Raw genomic sequence first — 26,251 nt, 5'->3', positions numbered from 1 at the left:
CTTCTTTTCATTTCGTTAACAAGGTATGCGTTACAGAGCCCAGAAGGCCAAAAAAAAAAAAAAAAAGGTAAAAGAAGACACATAGAAGGATGAAAGGCAAAAAGAGCCCTAAGGGGGCCCGGCTTACTTCCGACTTCGAACTTTCGGTTTCGACCCTCATCAGGAAGTGCCTTAAGCTTTCGACTTCTTCTTCTAATTCTTTCTCCCTCATTAGCATCTCCATATACCTTCGATGAAACCGTTGGCTTTCGTTCTCCGCCTCTTGAAGCCTCTTTCTCAGGACCTCGGATTCCGCCTCCACGTCTTTGACCGTCTGCTGCTCGTATACCAGCTGGATCTTCAACTGCTGCAGCTCGGCCTTCCCCTCCTCAAGGGCGATGGATAGCTCTTCTATGGTTCCTTTCAGGGATTGGAGTTCGTCGGGATCCCGAACAGGAGCAAGCTGGGCTCCTTCAGATAACTGCCTTTGAAGATGGACAACCTCGTCGGTCGCCATCCTGAGCTTCCTTCTGTAGTCGTCCACCTGCTTGCATCAGCCGGCCCGGTATGCATTATAGTTCGCCTCGGCGTCCTGGAGCTGTTGCTGAAGGTCGGAGAACTTCTTCGACCATTCTCGGTCGCTGTCGGCTCGAGTCGAAAGCCAGGACGAGCTTCCTTCCAACTGGTCGATCCTCTCCTGTGCAGCCGACAGCTCCGCTTCAAGAGAGCTGATCTTGGAAGCTTGAGCTCAAGATCGGTCGCTGGCGCGCTTCTTATGTTCCTCGAGCTCCTTTTCGAAGTTCGCTTTCCTCCGGCTGTACTCCATGATCCTCTTCACGTGGAGGTTTCGAAAGTAAGTGGCCTCCTCAGTGGCCTCAGAGTGACTCTCCCTCAGCCTGCGAAGTTCGTCCTCCATCTCCTTCTACTTTTTTGTTAAATGACGAACTTTCTTCCTCAGATGTCGGATCGTGGACTTCAGCGGAATTCCCTGTGGCAAGGGAAGTGCTTCAGCGGGACACTGCCATCGGGAGACAAAAGCGTCAAGGCGCGGCTCATTGCAAAAAAAAAAGAGAGAAAAAGAGATCAGCAATGGAGTGAAAAAGGAAGAGGTGACGCGCAGTTAAAAAAAAAAAAGAGAAAAGAAAAAAAAGAGAAAGAGGGGGAGAGAAGAAGAAAAGAAGAAGAAAAGAAAGATGGAATACTCACAGGATCCAGGGGACTTAAGCCGATGTTGAACAGAAACTGCTCATTCAGAAGGTTGGGAAGGGAAGGAGTTGGATAACTAAAAAGCTTCCGGGCGGCCTGAAGGTCGTCCTCCCCCAGGCTAGGAGCCCGGCGGATAGAGTCCCTTAGGGAGCCCCAAGGGAGCAATCCCAGCTCTAAGGTCGGACATTGGACGTAGAGGTACTTCCCCTTCCAGTTATGGATAGAAGAGGGAGCACCTTTCAGCAACTCCTTGCCGAACTGGAGGGAGAAGTACCACCAGTCCTTTGTCGAGGGGTGGCGCTTGAAGGTGTAAAAATACCTAAACAAAGAAAGAGATGGCTGAACTTCGACTATATAGCAAAGGGAGAGGAACCCTATCAAAAACCTAAAGGAATTCGGCGTGACTGAAGTTAAAGAAATGTCTAGAAAATGGAAAAGAACGACGACGAAGGATGGAAGTGGGAGCCGGAGCCCAGCATGGAAGGCCTCCTGGTACAGGTAGAAACGGCCAGGTGGGGGAGTGCTAGCCCGGTCGGCAGGATCAGGAAGCTTCAGATCGTACTCCGGAGGAACTCCATACTGAACCTTTATCAGTAAAAGTTCGTCCGGAGTCAGAGAACAGGGAATGGCGTCCGGCGCAAAAATCGGACGAAGCCCAGCCCTACATGTGGGTTCGTCTATAGTATGAGGGTTCTGGGAGACTGAGGCAGACGAGCTCCTAGAACCGCTAGAGGCGGAGGTGCCAGAAGACATTTCAAGCAAGAACCCTAAAAATCTCGAAGAGATCAGGCGAAATAAGAGGCGAAAGGTTCGTGGGGGACCAAACAAGTGGAATGCGGCAGAAGAAAAATGGAGAAGAAGGGGCACCTAGATGGCAAGAGAAGGAACGAAAGTTCCGAGACTAACTTAAGTCGCTTCGAAGGATGCAGAGGTGCAGGGACAGGGATGACTCGAAGAACACCTAGGGCCAAAGCGGACGCTAAGGAAGGTCAGAGCTCTCGGAGAGAAGGCGGGCACCAACAGGACTTTCAGGTAGAATGAAACTCCTGGAGGCGGAAGGGCGGGTTTAAATAGACCCTGGGATCCGGTGCTATAATGATCGTGGATCTTCCCAGGCCGATCCATGTTCGCCACGTGTCCCACTCGCCACAGCAGGCGGCTAAAACCGGCTGACAGCTGACAAGGCCATTACTGCGCCATACCTGGGGCAACGCCCCAGCGGGAATTCCGAAAAGTCTCTTCGGATCGCCCCGATTTGAAAAGATCCCAGCACGCGCTCATTAAATGCCAAAATATCTGAGGGCGATCGTGCACAGGATTCAAGGGAGCAACTTCGGCTGTGAAAATTTCTCTGTACTTCATTCGAAATTCAAACTCGGAAGTAGGGAGACTGGTGTTGGGTATAAAATACCCTCCAGCCGAAGTTCGTGTCAGGAGTGACCCTCCCGGGATTCTACCGACGTCCGACCTTCGGCGACATCTTTCCGAACTTCTCCGGCGGTCGAGCCTCCGCAACGTTCCCAAGTCCTGCCGACGGATAAACCCCCACCAGTGTCGATCGAATTCTCCACGACGGACGGACTCCATCCAAGTTTCTACGGTGGTCGACCACCTTCTAGACTTCGTCCGAGCTCCTACGGGAGTCGGACTTCTTCCCTGAACTCCGACTGTAGGTAGACTTCGTCCGAGCTCCTACGGGAGCCGGACTTCTTCTCCGAACTCCGACTGCAGGTAGACTTCGTCCGAGCTCCTACGGGAGCCGGATTCTTCTCCGAACTCCGACTGCAGGTAGACTTCGTCCGAGCTCCTACGGGAGCCGGACTCCTTCCCCGAATTCCGACTGCAGGTAGACTTCATCCGAGCTCTTACGGGAGCCGAACTTCAGCCCCAAGCTCCTATCGCAGGTGGGCCTCATCCGAATTCTGACAAGGGCCGGACTCCGGGCCCCCACCACAAGCGGTCTACTCCGAATTTCTACCACAAGCGGTCTGCTCCGAGCTACCACTACAAGCGGTCTACTCCGAATTTCTACTACGAGCGGTCCACGTCGGATTTCTACTGTAAGCCTCCACCTGAGCTTCTATTGTGAACGAATTCCTTCCGAACTTTATCGCAGGCAGGCTTCGGCCGAGCTTTCTTGACAAATGATCCCCATCCGGACTTCTACGGAGATCGGACTCCGATCGAACTTCTGTAGCGGACAGATTCCGGACGAACTCCTACGACACAGACTCCAGCAGCCGGACCCCTCCAGCGGATGAACCTCTCCAGTGCCATCCGACATCCACTGCCGGTCGACCTTCCGCCGAATTCTGCGTGAAATCGAACTTCGTCTACGGAAAGCCTCTGACCGAGCTCCTACAGCAAATGGCCCTCGCCTGCAGTACTAACGCCCAAGGCACCCAACGGTAGAAGGCTCGCCAGCAACATCCGAGCTCCTCTCAGATGGAGAGCTACCTCTCTCCGCCAGACACCTCAACCGAGCTTCGGCCGACAGGCCTGGACTCCCTGGCAGGCCACAGTAATAGTCACGACTCTGCTCCACTTCCTGTGACGGATTCCGTGCGGCTCTACCACTCTCTGGCAAGTCGCGACAACAGACACTACTCCACTCCCCGTGACAAGCTCCACGTGGCTCTGAACAGCCCTTGACGCCACTACTTTCTGTAACAAACTCCTTATGGCCTCGAACGGCCCATTACCAGGCGGTTACAAACGTCGCTATCAGTCTGTTATATCCTCCGCCTATAAAAAGGGAACCTCAGATACGTTATTCTCTAAGCTCTAATCTCTATCTCAAAACTCTGAAAAAATATCCGTTCGAGCACTCCATTCTTGTTGAGGCAGAGAACTGACTTGAGCATCGGAGGGTCTTGCCGGAGCACCCCCAACTCCGGTTTAGACTTCCTTTGCAGGTTCCGGCTGCGACCGCGACTCCCTTGACTCCAGCTTCTCCGACGCCTGTGGATTTTTGCACCAACAATCATCAAATATGGTTCTTTAAGATTCGGGTTGTTTCTGTTATTTTCCTCTGAATTACAGATAATTATATTTTTCATATGTGCCCTTTTCCCTCATCCTCCACTCTTGTTCATAAACTACTTCTACACCTAAATATAGTCCACTTTTTCAAGAATCTTAAGTATAATGGTTGAACAGTTTATCATTTCATTGATGGTTTATTTGCATAAAGAAGTGTAGCACTGATTTTTTTTAGTAGTTAGATTCCATTGATGGTTGAATAGTTTTTTTAATTTTTTTTTATGGCTTGTTTTTTTTCTGAGGTTGGAACGGATACAAAAACCGAAGAGATTATTTTTGAGAACTCAGTTGCACTTTTTATCTCGTGTATTACATATCTTTGCATGATGGATAAGAGTTGGATGACTGCACAAAAGTGGACTGAACAGTATGTTAAGGGAGTTCAAGCCTTTATGGAATTCGTAGCTGATCATATGTGTAAAGAGTGTGAGGTTAGATGTCCATGTATTGATTGTTTGAACCTGTATATTAAGAGTCAAGATGTGGTTCATGGTCATTTGCTGATTTGAGGTATCGATACAGATTACACAAGATGGATATTTCATGGGAAGCGTTCAACCTTTAAAATTCTTAGGGCATATGAAACTTTTTATGATCATGATGGGATGATGATGGAATGACATGCAATGACATGGAGGATGATGGAGTCCACGGAATGCTGGATGACTTTGGAAATTTCATGAATAATTATCACATGGGTCATGATAATGGTGTGTCTGACCTTAATGTAAATGATGGTTCATAAGATACATTTGCTAAACTTTTGAGGGATGCTGAAAGAGAATTATATCTAGGTTGTTCAAAGTTTTCTACTTTGTCATTTTTGGTGAAGTTGCTCCATTTGAAAGTTTATAATAAATGGAGCAACAAATCATTTAACATGTTGCTGGAATTATTGGAAGAAGCATTGCCAGAAGGGGAGATACTTTCTAAGTCCCACTACGAGGCAAGAAATGTGTTGCGTGGATTGGGTTTGGGATATCTAGCTATTCATGCATGCAAGTATGATTGTGCATTATTTTGGAAGGAGTTCGAAAATCATGAAGAGTGTCCTATTTGTCATACATCTAGATGGAAAATCAATGATGGTAAGGGCAAAAAAGTACCGCATAAGATATTGCATTATTTTCTATTAAAATCGAGGTTGCAACATCTTTTTATGTCAAGAAAAGCTGCCTTAGAGATGCGGTGGCATAAGGATAAGCATTTAGATGATGGAAAGGTGTTGAGACATCCAGTTGATTCAGAAACATGGAAAGCATTTGATATTGAGTTTTCATGGTTTTTCAGCTCCAGACCATTATAGTAATTTTAATTATAGCATAAGATTTAGTAGTTAGTTGCATATATGTAACATAAGGCAACATAATGCTAATACATTATGTTACAATCGTATGCTAATTGCATTTCTTTGTTACCAGAACCAAGAATTTCAAGGTTGGCATGTCTGAGTCTCAGCAGAAAGGCTAGAGGTAAGCACAAGTTCACCATTTTCTTTAAAAAATGTAGATTTGGAAGATCATTTTGTGGCCCCGTTTACCTACCTGAGAAATGAGGTGATACTAAATTTGCTAATCGTCAAATTAAAAAAGACACAACTGTTTTACTTGGTAAGAGGGCCAAACGGACACTTTAGCAGGGAAAATTGTTCTGGTTTAGGTGGAAGAGTCGTTGGGGGTAGGTTGTGGAGGCCAGGATGGATGTCGGCTAAGGGATTACTTTAGTCCAATTGCCAACCATGACATTCTGTGATGAAGCTGGATGGAGACTTCCCTGTCCTTTCCAATTAAAAAAAGAAAAGAAAAAAAAGAAAAGAAAGTAGAAAGGCTTTGTGAGAAAGTTCTAGGATGATGATCAATAGACTCTTGGGAATACTTGAGACAAATTTTTCATTCACAATTTTGCATTAACCAAATATTGGATTACTTTTTGCAAATTTAGGAGTTATTAGTAAAAGATTCATACGTATGTATGTATGAATTTTTGCATATGCAGTCTGTAGATAGAGAGATTGGTCTGCTCTTGAGATGTATTTAGCCCAAAATGCAACACAATTTTTTCTTAATTAAAGTGCCCTGCAATGAGACAGAGGAGCCATCCCAACAGGTGAGGCAATTTGCCAAAATGGAATAGAACATTTGCTTTAATGATTTAGATTGTTACGTACTGACACTATTGATCGATCCAAACCATCTGAACTTAGTTTATGCACATTAGCCATAGCAGATGGCTCATAAAAAAATTCTGTTACTTTGCTTCTTTCTAAAGCTAAATGAGAGGATTAGTCCTCCAAAAAGTAAGCCTTTTAAATGTGTACTTAGGGTACCGGAGAAGCTAGCTTCTCTATTTCCTTCCGCTCGTGATGTCAAGGCCTTTGCCAACCTTGGCCAAGTGATCCACTTAGGTCCATCCGACTTTTAGGAGTTAGGACTTCTAAATCACAAAGAAATTAGAGCTTGACAACACTTCGTTCTTCTTTCCTTACTAGTATAACCCACATGCCAAGCTATTAATCCCATGTGGAGGTCATATTAGAATAAGATGACGAGGCTCACAACTGCTCTCCACTGCACCTCCTAAGTAGAAAATCAAGGATCCAGCCTATAACTTGCTGACGCAAGAGTTGGTATGAGGTGACTTATTTCATTGGTCAATTATGGAGTCCTTATCAATTTTGTGATTTGATACTTTCTTATCTAAGGTTCTCTTGTAATTAAGTCTGTCTTTTTTTTAACCAATAGTTATAGAAGATAGGGAATGATGCTGGAACATCAATATTTATAATGGATGGTATAATTAGGGTCAAGATTTTATGTATTGTATTGGTCACTAGCGGGTATTGATACAAACGAAGGTTTCAACTGAGATGAAAACCTTGCTTGAAGGAGAACACGGATTGTTGATTAGCCATCAACTAAAGAGATGGTATAATGTACTTAAAGAGACATAATGTACTAAAGAGATGTACTAAAGAGATGCATGGATGCTACAGTCCAGACTCCAAAAGAGACAAAGTCTGGTAGGAGGGCAATCTACTTAGAAAATAGAAATCCAGTAACAAGAGCCTTTCTCATTGATAACAAAGATGCCACCATAACTTAATTATCTAAAAGCTTTTCATTAATTTACATGTCTACAATCTTTGAAGTTTCTTATCAGTTATAAAATGTAAATTCTTAGCTCTATAAGATTGCCACGCCCCCGATCCGAGATTGTGAGCCGGAGGTCGTGACAACTGCCGCATACTCATAAGAAACTCTTTCCATAAGCATGCAAGGCATCTCATTATAATATCATAAACAAATAGCAAAATAACTTTCAATATTTAATGATAATACCTTAATTCAAATAACAAAATTAAAACTCAGTGTCAAAAGAAAAATAAATGTTTGACAAGATCAACATTAAATAAGATCTTGCAACAATTCTGAGGAAATCTTAAATCAAATAAAGTAAGCTTACTTCGTCTTTAATCGCACTCCCAATTGAAATCCTACATCACGCTAATTTTCTGAATTTGAAAAAAAATAGAAAACTCATTATGAGCTAAATAGCCCAGTAAGCAATGTATATCTTGAACTGAATAAATCAAGCAATAATGTTACACATATCAGTTTACTGATAATAACATAATAAACATATGAGTTCAAGAATTCATAATTTAATTCATCGCACTATCAAATATTCATATATCAATTTTCAATTCATCACAAATTCAACTTATATTTGTCATCTCAAATTCATCAAATTTCTTAAGTTTTTCTTATTAACCATGAACTATGATCATATTTTTCCTATGACAGGATCATAACGCTGCGTATCTTCTTGCGATAAGCTGTAAATGATCTGGCAGCAAGGTCCTTTGGAACTGCTGGTCTTGCTGGCGACATGTCGCTAGTCTCGCTGGCGACATAAATCTTCAGGATAAATCAATTGCCAACGTATTAATCTCTATTGACGGGATCTTTTACATAGTTAGATTGTCAAATCATATCATCTTTCAATTTCATATATTTATTTCAATAATAATATAAATATATGACATTCGAATCAATCAATCGTATCATTCTTTATGATTATATATCATCATAATTAACTTCAAAGAAAATATCTTCATTCGTATGCATATCATGAATTAATACGATTCAAAATTTATCAATTTATAATTTGTTAGATAAATTCAATAAAGATAAAACACTACTTGCCTCAAAAGCAATTCAAACTATAGATCCTATTAATCTTGAAAATCCTCTAAACTTGGTATGTCAAAATATCATACTTTGATCAAAATTTTATCATAATTAAAATAAAATTCTTAAAATCCAATGTCCCCACATAGATTGACTAGGTGGTAGCGTCCAAGATATCCGATTAATCAATCTAAGCTATTAAAGAAAAACCTTTATATATACATATATTTTTTTCTTTCTTTATTTTTCTTTTTCTTTTTTTTTTTTTGTCTTTCTATCTTCTTCTTCCTTCATTTAAACAGTACAGGAGACCGTGGTCCCACTTCTCCTTCCTAATCTCATGGAAGTCTCGCTCGGGAACAGCGAGAGGGGGGTTCAACCCAGGACGGTGCAGCCGTGGCCTCCCTCGGTTGAAGCTCGCCAGCGATGGATGGTGTCGGAAGACATCGAAAAAAGCATGAAAATGGGCGGTAAAACTGGGGTTTCCAAAATCCTATTTTTTTTTCAAAATACAGCAAATAAAAATTCAAAATCTCAGTCTAAATTTCAAAAAGAGATCAAAGAGAAACTTCTTAAAGGATTACTTGGGTTCTTCGGGATCTTTGGACCTTAAAACCGCGACAAAATTCTTCAAATCGAGATCAAGAACTGGAAAGAACTCGGGAAGAACAGCGAGAAAATTGATGAATCTCGGCAATGAAAAGGCGAGGAAGGGAGAGGGGCTTTCAATTTATTGGGAGGAGTTTGAGTTTGGATGGGATTTGATTTCTTCTTTGGATCAAAAGCAGACTCCTAACGAGAGAAGAAGTCCTCCCGTTCGTGCCCTATTTCCTTTCATTTTTTTCTTTTTCTTTTTTTTTTATGCTTTGAAATTGGTGTTCTTTTATTAAACTAGGTTTTAGATTGGGCTTGGGTCTGGGTCACAACATTCTTTCCCTCCTAAAAGAAATTGTCTTCAAAATTTTTTGTACCTGTGGTCTTGAAGAGCTGGAGATATTTTTGCTTCATTTCTTCCTTCAGTTCTCAAGTGGCTTCTTTTTTTGAATGATGACTCTACTGTATTTTGACATAGGGAATGTTACGACGTCTTAGCACTTGTTCTTTACGGTCCACTATCCGTACAGGATATTTTTCACATGATAGATTTTTTCTAGCTTGCAAGGGTTCAAGTTCCACGACGTGATTTGGGTCTGGCAGATATTTCTTTAACATAGAAACATAAAAACATCATGCACTCCAGCAAGTGAAGGTGGTAAGGCAAGTTTATAAGCTATCTCACCAATTTTTCCAAAATCTCAAATGGACCCATATATCTGGGGTTCAATTTACTACGAACGTCAAATCTTGAGATTCCTTTTGAAGGAGATACCTTGAGAAATACATGATCATCAATTTGAAATTTCAATTTCTGTCTTCTGTTATCTGCATAACTTTTCTGCCTACTTTGTGCTGTCCGAAGTCACTCTTTGATTAATTGAATCTTCTCGACTGCTTGTTGAACAAGTTCAGGATCCAATATTCTCCACTCGCCAACATCATTCCAGTGAATCGGTGATTGGCATTTTCTACCATATAATGCTTCATAAGATGTCATACCAATGCTAGTCAGATAACTGTTATTATAAGCAAACTCAATCAAAGGTAGATGCTCATTCCATGAACTTTTCATATCTAAAATATAGGTTCTCAATATATCTTCTAAGATCTAAATAGTTCTCTCTGACTGGTCGTCAGTTTGTGAATGAAAAGCTGTACTGAAGTTTAATTTTGTTCCCAATGCCTTGTGTAAGTTCTTCCAAAATTGTGATACAAATCTGGTGTCTTGATCTGATACAATGGTCACTGAAATTTCATGTAGTCTTACAATTTTTTTATATATAATTTTGCTAGTCTTTTCAAAGTGAACCCAACTCTAATTGGTAGAAAGTGTACAGACTTTGTCAATCGGTCTACAATCACCCAGGCTGCATCATTAGTACTTGGAGTCTTGGGTTGTCTAGTTACAAAATCTATAGTGATATGTTTTCGCTTCCATACTGGAATATCGAGGGGTTGAAGTAGTCCTACAGGTCTCTAATATTCAGCTTTAACCCGTTGACACACCAAATATTGAGCCACAAATTGAGCGATCTCTCTCTTCATATTATTCCACTAGTACATTTCTTTTAAGTTTTTATACATCTTAGTACCTTCCGGATGGACTGTATAATCGGTATGATGGGTTTTTTAAAGTATTTTTTGTTTGAGTACTGAATCATTGGGTATGTAAATTCTATTTTCAAATCTCAATGAATTATTATCATATATCTTGAATTCGGATTGAACACCAGCTTCCACTGAATTTCTTATTTTCATTAATTGTGGATCACCATTCTGGGCGACTTTAATTCTTTCTATAAGTGTTGGCTGAACTCTCATGTTGGCTAATCATACTGTTGAGTCATATACTTGAATATCTAATTTCAATTTTTTTTATATCCTTCAATATTTGACGTTGATGTGTGATTAAAATAGCCAAACTTCTCATAGATTTTCTACTAAGGGTATCAGCAACAACATTAGCTTTTTTAGGATGATAATGAATTGTTAAATCATAATCCTTCAATAGTTCTAACCATTTTCTCTGTCTCATATTTAATTCTTTCTGTGTAAAAATATACTTCAAACTCTTATGATTGGTAAACACTTCACACTGCACATTGTATAAATGATGTCTCCAGATTTTTAGGGCAAAAATCATTGTTGCTAACTCCAAATTATGTGTCGGATAATTCTGATCATATGGTTTCAATTGTCTTGAGACGTAAGCCACTACCTTACCGTGTTGCATTAATACATAGTCAAGTCCCTTTTTAGATGCATCACTATATATTGTAAATCCTTCATTTCTTGGATAGGGGCTGAAACTAATCGTTGCTTTAACTCCTGAAAATTTTGTTCACAATCCTTGGTCTACTCAAATTTAACCCTTTTTGGAGTAAGACGAGTCAAAGATGCAGCTATATGAGAGAATTCTTCCACAAATCGTCTGTAATAACCTGCCATTCCCAAAATACTCTGAATCTCGAAAATATTTGTAGGTCTGTTTCACTGCACTACAGCTTCCACTTTTGTTGGATCTATAGAAAATCTATCTTTAGACACGATGTGTTCCAAAAATGCTATTTTGTCTAACCAAAATTTGCACTTCTTTAATTTGGTATAAAGTCTCTCTTTTCTTAATATTTGTAGTACACACCGTAAATGTTCCTCATGTTCCAATTTGTTTTTTGAATATATCAAGATATCATCAATGACACGGCAATAAATTTATCAAGATAGGATTTGAATGTTCTATTCATTAAATCCATTAAGGCTGCTGGAGCATTGGTTAACCCAAATGGTATCACTAAAAATCCATAGTGTCCATAATGAGTTCTAAATGCAGTCTTTGGTATGTCCTCTGCTTTGATTTTTAATTGATGATATCCTGAACGAAGATCAATCTTAGAAAAACTTGTGCACCTTGCAACTGATGCAACAAATCATCGATTCGAGGCAACGGATACTTATTTCTGATAGTAATCTTATTCAACTCCTTATAGTCAATACAAAGCCTCATACTTTCATCTTTCTTTTTCACAAACAAAACTGGAGCTCCCCAAGGAGATATATTGGGTCTTATAAAACCCTTATCCAACAAATCCTGTAGCAAATCTTTTAATTCCTTCAACTCCATGGAGGCCATTCGATAAGGCACTTTAGAAATCAGACCCGCATTAGGTGCCTACTCAATGGTAAATTCAATTCTCTATTCGGTGGTAGTTCGAGTAAATCATCAATGAATACATCCAAAAATTCATTCACAATAGGAATATCCTATAACCTCAATTCATTATGTTCTGTATTCTTTATCGAAACTAGATAACCTCTACATCCTTTTCTTAGCATCTGTCTAGCTTGCACAAATGAAATGATACGTAAAGAGGTGATTTCTGTACTTCCATCAAAACTGAATATTAATTCATTCGGTATTTGAAAGTTTACTCTTTTTTCATGACAGTCCACAGAGGCATGATAAGTAGCAAGCCAATCCATTCCTAGAATGACATCAAAATCATGCATATCTAGAACCATCAAATCTGTTGGTAATTCTCTTTCTTCTATTCTAATACTACATGACTTGCATATAGTTTGGGTACTCAAAATATCATCTACTGGTGTTTCAACATATAATTTAGTTTTCATAGATTCACATATTATATCATGTTGTCTCAGTATTGGAGGCCTGAGCATCCTGTTGTGTGAGTACATAAACTCTTCCTTGAGTTTTCGGCTTTTGACCTCCATCTTTTGTTTGAGTGGATCTATCTTCGTTTCTCTGAGGGTAATCAGCAATTTTGTATCCCTTCTGTTTATAGTTAAAACAAGAATCAGTATTCTATAGGCAATTAGAAGACTTATAATCTCTTCGGCTGCATCTCAAACATCTATCCGCCTCATTCTCACGACTCTTATCATTTGCTGGCTTCTTTGTTGGATCTTTATTGTTCTGATTTCATTCTTGAGTTTCACCAAATCTATTTCTCTTCTTTTGATTCCGTTTTCTCTCAGCATGCGCTTCAGTAATCTCTTTCAATTATTAAAGCTTTATTCATAATTGAGGCATAAGTAGTTAACTCATCGGGTACGATTTGTTTTTTAATTTTCATCTTCAGCCCCATTTTAAATTTATGTACTCTATTTTGTTCAATTTCAATCAATCTTGGAATAAACTTGGCCAACTCCGTGAATTTAGCTTCATACTCTGCATGGATCTGTTTTCCTATTTCAAATGAATGAACTCTTGCTTTTTCTGTTCTAACATTTTGAGGAAAGCATTTGTCAAAGAATTCGCCTCGAAATCTCTTCTAGATGAGTGGTATCCTATCATGTTCATATTTCTGTTCAAGTATCCGCCATTAGTTGTATGCCTCATCTTTTAACAGATACGCTGTGTTGCGGATCTTTTCATCGTCATGGCACTCTTGCACGGCAAACACCTTCTCCATCTCCATAATCCAGTTGTCAGTTTCTAATCGCTTGATGGTCCCTCTGAAGGCTGGAGGAGCCAGCTTCTTAAACTCCACAATGTTGTTTCTCTGCACTGAATATTCTCCATGTCCATGTGGTGGTGGGGGATGCTGATGTGGCGATGCATGTTGTGTTTGTTGTTGTTGTTGAAACAACTGTTACTGTGTCTGCACTACTCTAACTAGGGTCTGCATTATCTGGGTCATGTTCGGCTCTTGCTGCACCGTTGGAGTACTTTCAGTGGGGTCAATGATTCTCTCTTGTTGAGGGGTGCCACTATTCAGTTGGGGAGTGTCATCACCAAATGGGTTTGATGTCTTTCTTGCAGCTCCTTGAGTATTCTTCATTCATTGTGGAGGCATATTGATCTATCTCAAATTGGGATGATAACTTATCTTTAATAAAGTCATAAACTTATTTAAGATAGGTCAAGTTATAATCATCATAAACTAACATCCCAATATCCCTAATGTCTATCCATCACTCATTCTATATTAAATTCTGTCTTTATCTATCTACATATGCTCTGATATCATATAAATTGTCATGCCTACGATCCGAGATTGTGAGCCAGAGGTCGTGACAACCACTGTATACTTATAAAAAATTCTTTCCATAAGCATACAAGGCATCTCATCATGATATCATAAACAAATAGTGGAATAAATTTCAATATTTAATGATCAAATCTTAATTCAAATAATAAAATTAAAACTCTATGTCAAAAGAAAGATGAATGTTTGACAAGGTCAACATTAAATAAGATCTTGTATCAATTCTGAGGAATTCTAAATCAAATATGGTAAGCTAATTCCGTCTTTAATCGCACTCCCAATAGAAATTCCGCATCATGCTAATTTTTTGAATCTATAAAAAAATAGAAAACTCATCATGAGCTAAATAGCCCAGTAAGTAATGTATACCTTTAACTGAATAAATCAGATAATAATGTTATACATATCAATTTACTGATAATAATATAATAAACATATGAGTTCAAGAATTCATAATTTAATTTATCGCACCATCAAATATTCATATATCAATTTTCAGTTCATCACAAATTCAACTTACGTTTGTCATCTCAAATTTATCAAATTTCTTAAGTTCTTCTTATCAATCACAAACTATGACTATATTTTTCCTGTGGCAGGGTAATAACATCGCGTATCTTTTTACGGTAAGCTGTATTCTTGCAAAAATTTTTGGGTGAGAATCAGCCCTGTGACAGTTGGTATCAGAGCCAGTTTTAAGGCTTTATCGGTGGAATCTCGGCCAAACAATAAGACAATAGTTTGACAAGGTGGAGAAAGTTCTTGACCATCGGATTTTGGGACAGTAAGAAGAATAGAAGGATCGAGTATTTGGTCCAATGGAAAGGAGAACCAGAGAACGAGGCTAGTTGGGAGAAAGAGACTTCATTGTGGCAGTTTGGAGAGGCAATCCAAACTTATCTGTCATGCCTCCCTCCGAGGATGTCGGGATCTTCGGGTGGGGGTGGTTTGTCAGTCTCATTAGCTGGCTTTTGGGGTGACACGGGCAAATGCCTTTGTCGTGTCAATTTCAAGTGTGCAGAGGCTTGGCGGGAGCTCTGCAAGGAAAAGGCATGGTCTGGTGCTCAGATGGCCAGGCTAAGTATTGGCACCAGCAGACGGGTGCCAAGATGCAGTAGTGTGCGGCACCTGGCATGGCGCGCGCAAGGGTGCCACAGCAGGATGCGCCGCGTAGTAGGGTGCGCGCGGTAGCATGCGCGCATGGACGCGCATGGCCGGACGTGTGCGCGCATTAGCTCGCAAGGGTGTGCAGCCTGGCACCCGAGCGCATGCAGCCTGGCACCCGAGCGCGCGCAGCTTGGGGCTTTGAGGTGTAGTTGGCATGTTGGACGGGATTCTGAGTTGGCCGGTGGTTGCCTTCGGTTGTCTTGGTCAGTTACTGTCCAGCAGTAGTTTGGGGGAGTTTTCAGCAGTTGACTCCCAATTCCTTGGAGCAATTTGCCTCCAAACAGATGGAGAATGGTTCCAAGTTGGTTTCCAACGATTGGGGGAAGTCCATCACCTATGTATGCCATGCTTGCTGGCTTGTAGCAGGCAGGAATGGGTGAGCGTGGGATATTCTGAGAGACTGTGGGCGGGTCTCTATTATCCAAAATTTTGTGAGAATTGAAATAAAAGAAATCCTTGATATTTCCTCTATATGCCTTGATATCTTGTCCTCATTCTACTTGGTGGGTGCATCTTATGGGGTGGGGAGTGTTGAGAGGCTAAACTAGACAACAGTCTAGTGTCGCACAAAACTTGTATTCTTGAAAAAATTTTTGGGAGAGAATCAGTCCTGTGACAGTTGGTATCAGAGCCATTTTCAAGGTTCCATCGGTGGAATCTTGGCCAAATTTCAGTGCCAAAATAGTGAGCGTAGAGGTGGTGCTCATGCGAACGGGTGGCAACAACATGGAAGCTATCTGTGAAAGATTGTCCTGGTTGGAGGCAATGATTGGGGTGCCTCAAAATGAAGCCGCTGAACCTTTATGGTCGCAATCCAGCAACATCATTATGGTTACGAGGTATGGATCCTATGAGTTCTTTGTCATGCCGTTTGGCTTGATAAATGTACTTGCAACTTTCTGCAACTTAATGAATGATGTCTTTTATGATTATATCGATCAGTTTGTGGTTATTTATCTGGATGATATAGTCATATATAGTGATTCTTTGGAAGAACACCGAAAGCACCTTAAGTTGGTATTCAATCGGTTGAGGGAACATAAGTTGTATGTAAAAAGAGAAAAGTGTGAATTCTATTGCAAGGAAATCAATTTCCTTGGGCATGTGGTGGGCAATGGAACGATGAAGATGGATCGGAAGGTGTAGGCCATTTTGGATCGGCAGCACCTACCAAAGTTGTCGAGTTGAGGAGTTTTCTTGGTTTGGCCAAAAACTATCGCAAATTCGTGGCTGGCTATTCTTAGAAGGCTGTCCCATTGACAGATTTATTGAAGTATCAGTCGTGGGTTTGGACTAAAAGGTGTTAAGAGGCCTTCGAGGGATTGAAGGTGGTTGTTTCTTCTGAACCTCAAGTTGTTTGATTTTATGAATCTTTTGAAGTGCATACTGATGCCTACGATAAGGCTATTGGGGGTGTGCTGGTGTAAGAGGGACATCCGATTGCCTTTGAAAGTTGAAAACTCAAGGAGGTGAAACAGCGATATTCTATCCATGAGAAAGAGATGCTGGCAGTGGTGCATTACTCGAGGACATGGCGGGTTTACCTGTTGGGTATCATGTTCGTGGTGAAAACTGATAATATAGCTAACACATTTTTTTTTGACGCAGAAAAAGCCGTCTCCTAGACAGGCTCGGTGGCAAAAGTTCTTGGCTGAAAATGACTTGGAATGGGAGCATAAATCTGGGAGGCATAATCAGGTTGCTGATGCCTTGAGTCGAAAAAGCGTCGTGGAAATGGCTGCTGCCATTTCCTTTGTTAAAGCAGACTTCACCGATAGGATTCGGGTGGCGGCTCAGTCAGATAAAGGCTACCAAAAGTTGCTTCAACAAGTTCGGGATGGTGTGACCTGGAGATATTGGGTTGAAGATGGTCTATTGATGGGTAAAGGCAATAGACTATATGTCCATGATGGCGGGGGACTGAGGAGACAACTCATGAGGGAGTCCTATGATTCCCAGTGGGCGGGACACTCGGGAAGGGAGCGCATGATGGCTCGTCCCATACATTCGTATGGGCGAAGATGGAGGACATTGAGGCTTATGTTCAGTCTTGCTTGGTGTGCCAGCAAGACAAGGTGGAGAGGCGCAAGAAGCCGGGTCTCCTACAACCATTGCCTATTGCGGAGAAGCCATGGGTTTCGGTATTTATGGACTTCATCAGTGGCTTTCTTAAGATTGAAGGTATGTCTTCTATCATGGTGGTTGTTGATCGCTTCTCCAAGTATGCTGTTTTTGTCCCAATATCAGAAGTATGTCCAGCGGAGACTGCTGCAGACTTGTTCTACTGAAATATGGTGAAACATTTCGGATTGCCTTCATATATTATCAGTGATAGAGATGCCGGTTCATGGGGAGATTTTGGATCTATCTCTTCCAATTGATGGGTTCTGAACTGAAGTTCTTCATAGCAAACCATCCTCAAATTGATGGTCAGACGGAGAGGATGAATGCTTTGCTGGAGGAGTATCTAAGGCACTATGTGACAGCTAGCCAAAGGAATTGGTTGAAGCTGTTAGACACCGCTCAGTTCTGCTACAATCTTCATCGATCTTCTGCAACAGGATTCAGTCCTTTTGAGTTGGCGACTGGACGACAACCTTTTACCCCTCAAGAAGTTGTCTTGCAGAAATCTGGGGGAATCTGTCCACAACCTATCGATTTGTCCGAAATCAGCAGGAAATGTTGGAAGAGGTGCAAGATAGTCTCAATAAGACAGCGAGGATGAAGAAATATGCATACAAAGAGCGCAGGCCATTTGAATTCGGTGTGGGGAATAAAGTTCTGCTGAAACTGACTCCCCAAATTTGGATAAGGATCAACAGTAAGAAGGTACATCGAGGCTTGATTCCAAAGTATGATGGACCCTTTGAAGTGGTGAAGGTGGGAAATGTCGTCTATCAGTTGCATCTACCGGAAAGGCTAAAGGTACACCCAATCTTTCATGTGAGTTATCTAAAGTCTTTTTATGAAGATGCAGATCCTTCAAGGATTCAGGTGCAACGAGCCCCACCAACAATAAGACAGCAGTTTGATAAGGAGTGGAGAAAGTTCTTGACCATCGGACTTTGGGACATAGCAAGAAGAATAGATGGATCGAGTATTTGGTCCAATGGAAAGGGAAATCAGAGAACGAGGTTAGTTGGGAGAAAAAGACTTTATTATGACAGTTTGGAGAAGCAATCTAAACTTACCTGTCACGCCTCCCTCCGAGGACATCGGGATCTTCGGCTGAGGGTGGTTTGTCACAGTTCCATTAGCTGGCTTTTAGGATGGCACGGGCTGATGTCTTTGCCGTGCCAATTCTAAGTGTGCAGAGGTTTGACAGGAGCTCTGCAGGGAAAAAGCATGGCCTGGTGCTCGGATGGTCAGGCCAAGTATTGGCATCAGCAGATGGATGCCAAGATGCAACAGCGTGTGGCATCATGGCATGGCAGGCGCAAGGGTGCGCATGGCAGTGCATGCAAAGGCGCCACGGCAGGGCGCGCCGCGCAGCAGGGTGCGTGCGGCAAGCATTGCACCCGCGCGGTAGTAGCGAGCTCGCAGTAGTGGGGCGCGTGCGGCAACAGCACTCGTGCACAGTAGGGGTGCGGTAGCAATGCGCACGCAAGGGCGCAGGGCACGCGGCGGCAGCACATGCGCATGGGCGCGCATGGTCAGACGCGTGTGCGCATGAGCTCGTAAGGGTGCGCAGCTTGGCACCCGAGCGCATGCAGCCTGGCACTTGGGCGCGTGCAGCCTAGGGCTTTGGTGTGCAGTTGGCATGTTGGATAGGATTTTGAGTTGGCCGGTGGTTGCTTTTGGTTGTCTTGGTCAGTTGCTGTCCAGCAGTAGTTTGGGAGTTTTCAGCAGTTGGCTCCCAACTCCTTGGAGCAGTTTGCCTCCAAATAGATGGGAGACGGTTCCAAGTTGGTTTCCAGCGGTTGGGGGAAGTTGTCCACCGCCTATGTATGCCATGCTTGTTGGCTTATAGCAGGCAGGAGTGTGTGAGCGTGGGATATTCTGAGAGACTGTGGGTGGATCTTTATTATCCAAAATTTTGTGGAAATTGAAATAAAGGAAATCCTTGATATTTTCTCTGTGCCTTGATATCTTGTCCCCATTCCACTTGGTGTGTGCATCTTATGGGGTGGGGAGTGTTGAGAGGCTGAACTAGACAGTAGTCTAGTGCGGTACAAGGCTTGTATTCTTGCAAAAATTTTTAGACGAGAATCAGCCCGGCTGAACTAGACAACAGTCTAGTGCCGCACAATCTTAGGAGCATGCGCAGCCTTGAAATATTGCTTCATGTCCCACAAAAAATTCTCCAGATTTTTGGCACTCCGAATGCCATTAAAGGGCTTTTGGTCAGGGACTTATTCCACAAGAATTTCTCGTCCAAAAATTTTTGCAAGAATACAAGTCTTGTGCGGCACTAGACTGTTGTCTAGTTCAGCCGGGCTGATTCTTGTCCAAAAATTTTTGCAAGAATACAAGCCTTGTGCGGCACTAGACTGTTGTCTAGTTCAGCCTCTCAACACTCCCCACCCCATAAGATGTACACACCAAGTGAAATGGGGACAAGATATCAAGGCACATAGAGGAAGTATCAAGGATTTTATTTCAATTTTCACAAAATTCTAGATAATAGAGACCCGCCCACAGTCTCTCAGAATATCCCACGCTCACTCACTCCTGCCAGCTACAAGCCAGCAAGCATGTCATACATAGGCAGTGGACAACTTCACCCAACCGCTGGGAACCAACTTGGAACAGTCTCCCATCTATTTGGAGGCAAACTGCTCCAAGGAGTTAGGAGTCAACTGCTGAAAACTCTTCCAAACTGTTGCTGGACAGCAACTGGCCAAGACAATCGAAGGCAACCATCGGCCAACTCAGAATTCCGTCCAACATGCCAACTACACGCCAAAGCCCCAGGCTGTGCGCGCCCAAGTGCCAGGCTGCATGCGCTCGAGTGCCAGGATGTGCACCCTTGCGAGCTCATGCGCGCATGCGTCCGGTTGTACGCGCCCATGTGTGTGTGCGGTGTCGTGTGCCCTGCGCGACCTTGTGGCGCACTGCTGTCGCGCCTCTGCTGTGCACGTGTTGTTGCCCCGCACGCCCTGTTGCCGCGTGTGCCCCGCTGCGCGTGAGCGCTGTTGTCACGCACGTGCTGCTGCTGCGGGCGTACTGCCGCGTCGGTGCAGTGCTTGCCACATGCACCTTGCTGCACGGCGTGCCCTGCTGTGGCACCTTTGCGCGCGCTGCCATGCACACCCTTGCACGCACCATGCTATGGTGTTGCGTGCTGCTGCATCTTGGCACCCGTCTGCTAGTGCCAATACTTGGCTTGGCCATCTGAGCATCAGATCATGTTTTTTTCTTGTAGAGCTCCCGTCAAGCCTCTGCGCACTTGGAATTGGCACGGCAAAGGCATCAGCCCGTGCCATCTCAAAAGTTAGCTAAATAGGACTGACAAACCACCTCCACCCGAAAATCCCAACGTCCTCGGAGGGAGGCATGACAGGTAAGTTTGGATTGCCTCTCCAAACTGCTACAATAAAGTCTTTCTCCTAACTAGTTTCGTTCTCTGATTTTTCTTTCCATTGGACCAAATACTCGGTCCTTCTATTCTTCTTGCTGTGTCCCAAAGTCCGGTGGTCAAGAACTTTCTCCACCTCTTTGTCAAATTGTTGCCTTATTGTTGGTGAGGTTTGTTGCACCTGAATCCTTGAAGGATCTACATCTTCATAAAAAGGCTTTAGATAACTCATATGAAAGGTTGGTGTACCTTTTGTCTTTCTGGCAGATGCAACTGATAGGCGACATTTTCCATCCGACATTTTCCATCTTCACCACTTCAAAGGATCCATCATACCTTGGAATCAGGCCTCGGTGTACCTTCTTACTGTTGATCTTTTTTCAAATTTAAGTCAGTTTCAGGAGAACTTTATCCCCCACACCGAATTTCAATGGCTTGCGCCCTTTGTCTGCATATTTCTTCATCCTTCTCACTGTCTTATTGAGATTGTCTTGCGCCTCTTCCAGCATTTCCTGCTGATTTCGAGCAAATCGATAGGTTGCTGGACAAATTCCCCCAGATTTCTGCAAGGTAACTTCTTGAGGGATAAGAGGTTGTTGTCCAGTCGCCAACTCAAAAGGATTGAACCCTGTTGCAGAAGACAGATGAAGATTGTAGCAGAACTGAGCAGTGTCTAACAGCTTCAACCAATTTCTTTGGCTGGCTGTCACATAGTGCTTGAGATACTCCTCCAGCAGAGTATTTACCCTCTCCGTCTAACCATCAGTTTGAGGATGGTTTGCTGTGGAGAACTTCAGTTCAGAACCCATCAATTGGAAGAGATAGGTCCAAAATCTCTTCGTGAACTGAGCATCTCTATCACTGATAATATCTGAAGGCAATTCGAAATGTTTCACCATATTTTGGTAGAACAAGTCTGCAGCAGTTTCCGCTGGACATGCTTTTGGCACTGGGACAAAAACAGCATACTTGGAGAAGCGATCTACAACCATTATGATAGAAGACATACCTTCAATCTTAGGAAAGTCACTGATGAAGTTCATGGATACCGAAACCCATGGCTTCTTCGCAATAGGCAATGGTTGTCGGAGACCCACCTTCTTGCGCCTCTCCACCTTGTCTTGCTAGCACACCAAGCAAGACTAGACATAAGCCTCAATGTCCTCCATCTTCGCCCATACGAATGTACGGGACGAGAGCCATCATGCACTCCCTTCTCGGGTGTCCCGCTCATCGGGAATCATGGGACTCCCTCATGAGTTGTCTCCTCAGTCCTCCGTCTTCAGGGATATATAGTCTATTGCCTTTACCCATCAATAGACTGTCTTCAACCCAATATCTCGGGTCACACCATCCCGAACTTGTTGAAGCAACTTTTGGTAGCCTTTATCCGACTGAGCCGCCATCCGAATCTTGTCGGTGAAGTCTGCTTCAACAGAGGAAATGGCAGCAGCCACTTTCACGGTACCTTTCCGACTCAAGGCATCAGTAATCTGGTTATGCTTCTTAGGTTTATGCTCCCACTCCAAGTCATATTCAGTTAAGAACTGCTACCGAGCTTGTCTAGGAGACAGCTTTTTCTATATCAAGAAAAATGTGTTAGCCACATTATCAGTTTTCACCACGAACTTGATACCCAATAGGTAGACCCACCGTGTCCTCAAGCAATGCACCACTGCCAGCATCTCTTTCTCATGGGCAGAATATTACGGTTCTGCCTCCTTGAGTTTTCAACTTTCAAAGGCAATCGGATGTTCCTCTTGCACCAGCACACCCCCAACAACCTTATCGGAGGCATTGGTATGCACTTCAAAAGGCTTCATAAAATCAGGCAACTTGAGTATCGGTTCCAAAGAAACAGTCACCTTCAATCCCTCGAAGGCCTCTTGACACCTTTCAGTCAAGATCCACGGTCGATCCTTCTTCAATAGATTTGTCAATGGGGCAGCTTTTTTGGAATAGCCAGCCACGAATTTGCGATAGTAGGCCAAACCAAGAAAACTCCTCAACTCGGCAACTTTGTCCAATCCAAAATGGCCTGCACCTTCCGATCCATCTTCATCATGCCATTGCCTATCACATGCTTAAGAAAATTAATTTCCTTGCTGCAGAATTCATACTTTACCCTCTTTACATACAACTTATGTTCCCTCAGCCGATTGAATACCAACTTAAGGTACTTTTGGTGTTCTTCTAAAGAATCACTATATATGACTATATCATCTAGATAAATAACCACAAACTGATCGATATAATCATAAAAGACATCATTTATGAAGTTGCAGAAAGTTGCAGGTGTATTTGTCAAACCAAACGACATGACAAGGAACTCATAGGATCCATACCTCGTAACCATAGTGGTTTTAGGCTCATCTCCTTTAGCAATTCTCACTTGCTAATAGCCTAATCGTAGATCCAACTTGATGAAGTATGCAGCCTTGGATAAACGATCAAACAAATCTGAAATCAGGAGCACCGGGTACTTGTTCTTGATGGTGAAGTATGCAAGGTCTTTCGGAACCGTTGGTCTCATTGGCGGTTTGTCGCTGGTCTCGTTGGCGACATAAACTCTCAGGATAAATCAATTGCTAACGTATTAACCCTCATTAGCGGGGTTCTTTACATAGTCAGGTTGTCAAATCATATCATCTTTCAATTTCATATATTTATTTCAATAATAATATAAATAAATGACATTCGAATCAATCAATTGTATCATTCTTTGTGGTTATACATAATCATAATTAATTTTTAAAAAAATATCTTCAATCGTATGCATATCATGAATTAATACGATTCAAAATTTATCAATTTATAATTTGTCAGATAAATTCAGTAAAGATAAAATACTATTTATCTCAAAAGCAATCTATACTATAGATTCTATTAATCCTGAAAATCCTCCTCTAAATTTGATCAAAATTTCATCATAATTAAAATAAAATTCTTAAAATCCAATGTCCCCACATGGATTTACTAGGTGGTAGCATCCAAGATTTTCGATTAATCAATCTAAGCTATTAAAAAAAAATCCTTATATATATATATATTTTTTTTTTCCTTTCTTTTTTTTTTTCTTTTTTCTTTCTCTCTTCTTCTTCTTTCATTTAAACAGAACAGGAGACCGTGGTCCCCCTTCTCCTTCCCGATCTCATGGAAGTCTCACCGGGGAACAGCGAGAGGGGGGTTCAACCCAAGGTGGCACAGTCGTGGCGCCCCCCCGATCGAAGCTTGCGGGCGATGGATGGCGCCAGATGGCATCAGAAAAAGCATGAAAATGGGCGATAAAATGGGGTTTCCAAAATTCCAATTTTCTTTCAAAATACAGCAAATAAAAATCTAAAATCTCAGTCTAAATTTAAAAAAGAGATCAAAGAGACACTTCTTAAAGGATTACACCTGAGTTCTTCGGGATCTTTGGACCTCAAAACCGCGACAAAATTCTTCAAACCGAGATCAAGAACTGGAAAGAACTTGGGAAGAACGGGGAGAAAATCAATGGATCTCGGCAATGAAAGGGCGAGGAAGGGAGAGGGGTTTTCACTTTATTGGGAGGAGTTTGAGTTTGAACGAGATTTGATTCCTTCTTTGGATCAAAAGCAGACTCCTAACGGGAGAAGTCCTCCCGTTCGTGCCTTGTTTGCCTTTATTTATTTTTCTTTTTTTTTTTTGTGCTTTGAGATTGGTGTTCTTCTATTAAACTAGGTTTTAGATTGGGCTTGGGTCCGGGTCATAACAATAAGATTATAAATCTGCTTGCTATGGTCATGAATTCTTGCAGCTTTTCTTAGAAACAAGCTAGTGTAATGCTAGTATATTTGTCTAAGCTTCTTTTGAGTCTTAGTAATCTGCGAACAGCCAAGTTTTTAAGAAAGTGAGAAGACCAGAACATTTAAAACTTGTGTTTGCATTCATGTTTTTGCACTTCTTTTGAGTATTTTCGTTAGATATCTAGGTACATTGGTGATTGAGAGCCTCCTGGCACTATCTATGGTAAATAGAAATTAATGCAGTGCATGTTTTATGCTTGTTGAACAAAATGCATGTCCCACTATACAGTTTTGTATGTTGTTGTTGCTAAGAATTTGAGGCGTGTGAGATCCAAATCATATCTATTGTATAAACCTTTTGCTAAGACAAATTGTTGTTTTGCAGGTGCTCTCTTTCAATGTCTTTGGTCTCTCTATAAATATTCCTGCCTATGGTAGTAGTGCTAGATTCTTCTGATCTAAAATCATACTGTACCATGTGTTTACATTCCTGATGATGCCTTTTGCATTATTTTGCAATTTGTCTATGACTGAAGTTGTTCTCGTGTTTAGGCATGCTGACTGGGCTGGAGATGTTCTGCATGATTTTGATTTTTTTTTCTTTTAATGGCAGGGATTGGGAACCATTTACCTCTGAAATAGTAAAAAGTTAGATATTCTTTTAATTCTCCACTCAGGCATCTTGTTAATTTTTGTAGTTCAGCACAATTATCTTGGTTTGCTCTAGTTCAATATCCCGTTCGGTGCTTGTAGTGCAAAAGAAGACGCATTAATTAGTTGTCGCACATAATGTCTCTTTAGTCGATGTGCTTGTTTAAGTACATATTGTTTAAGTACATGAATTATCACTGTCTCCTATTATTCAGGTGGTATAATGTCATTGAAAATGGTTTGATTTTGTATGATGCTTGAGATGAAAATGATGGATATTGTTATAGCCGTTTCTCTACAACCTTACATCGCTAGAGATGGAAATCAGTATTATGTATCATTCTCAATTACTATTGGTACAAATATTTGTGTCCTGAAAACAGGTTGTTCATGTTGGTCTTTTATTTTTAATTTGAAGGTAAAAGTATAAGTTAACTTCTGCAGAGATTATGTATCTTTAAGTTTCTTATATTATTTGTGTACTTGTCATGCAGGTTGCTGATTTTGGGTGCTGATTTTGGACCTTGCAGGTTGCTGATTTTGGGTCTTGCAGGTTGCTGACTAACAACATCAACTGAAGTTGGAATTTTGCCAGATCCAACTCGTGCTATTCGGCCAATTTGTTACCTATTTGTGCATATGTTTGATCTTTTGAAGAATCAGTGTCTGTATTTTTTTATGTGAGCAATTTTCTGTAATGATAGTTTGGACATTATGGATGTATGTTATAGATTATTGTATGTATTGACAATTTATATTTACAATTAGAAGCATTTGGATGTACTTCACTTGCAATATGTCAAGTTTGATTGATTTTGTGGATTCTTAGTTACAAAGAGATGATATATTAGTGGAAATATATGTTTGAATATTATGTGATACCAAGAATATGTAGAGAGATTAAATAGGTACACCAGGAACATGCAAAGATATCTAATAGATATGCTGGCAAAAAAAAAAAAAAAAAAAAAAGAACTTTTCCCGTCCAAAAAGTTGGTTGTTAAAACTCTTTGCTTTTTTGCAACCAAAAAGTTGGTTGGTATGGTTTTTATAATAATCACTGCAGTTCAATGCCCACCAAAGTAATTGGTTGTGCATGATCTACTAAATTTTTTGTGACCA

At 41.7% G+C, this 26,251-nt stretch overlaps 1 long non-coding RNA gene across 1 annotated transcript in view; it reads left to right on the top strand.

Annotated features, from left to right (window-relative positions):
* LOC105034145 (uncharacterized) overlaps positions 1–25,924 on the top strand; it is a 35,243-nt gene extending 9,319 nt beyond the window's left edge. The window contains exon 4 of the long non-coding RNA XR_830105.3: positions 25,624–25,924. This is a non-coding gene — a long non-coding RNA (uncharacterized lncRNA). The remainder of the gene's footprint in view (positions 1–25,623) is intronic.
* The last annotated feature ends 327 nt before the right edge of the window (positions 25,925–26,251 follow it).

Source organism: Elaeis guineensis, chromosome 16 (genome assembly GCF_000442705.2).
Source record: "Elaeis guineensis isolate ETL-2024a chromosome 16, EG11, whole genome shotgun sequence".
In the NCBI taxonomy this organism is placed as follows: Eukaryota; Viridiplantae; Streptophyta; class Magnoliopsida; order Arecales; family Arecaceae; genus Elaeis; species Elaeis guineensis.
This window is presented reverse-complemented; position numbering and strand designations above follow the sequence as displayed.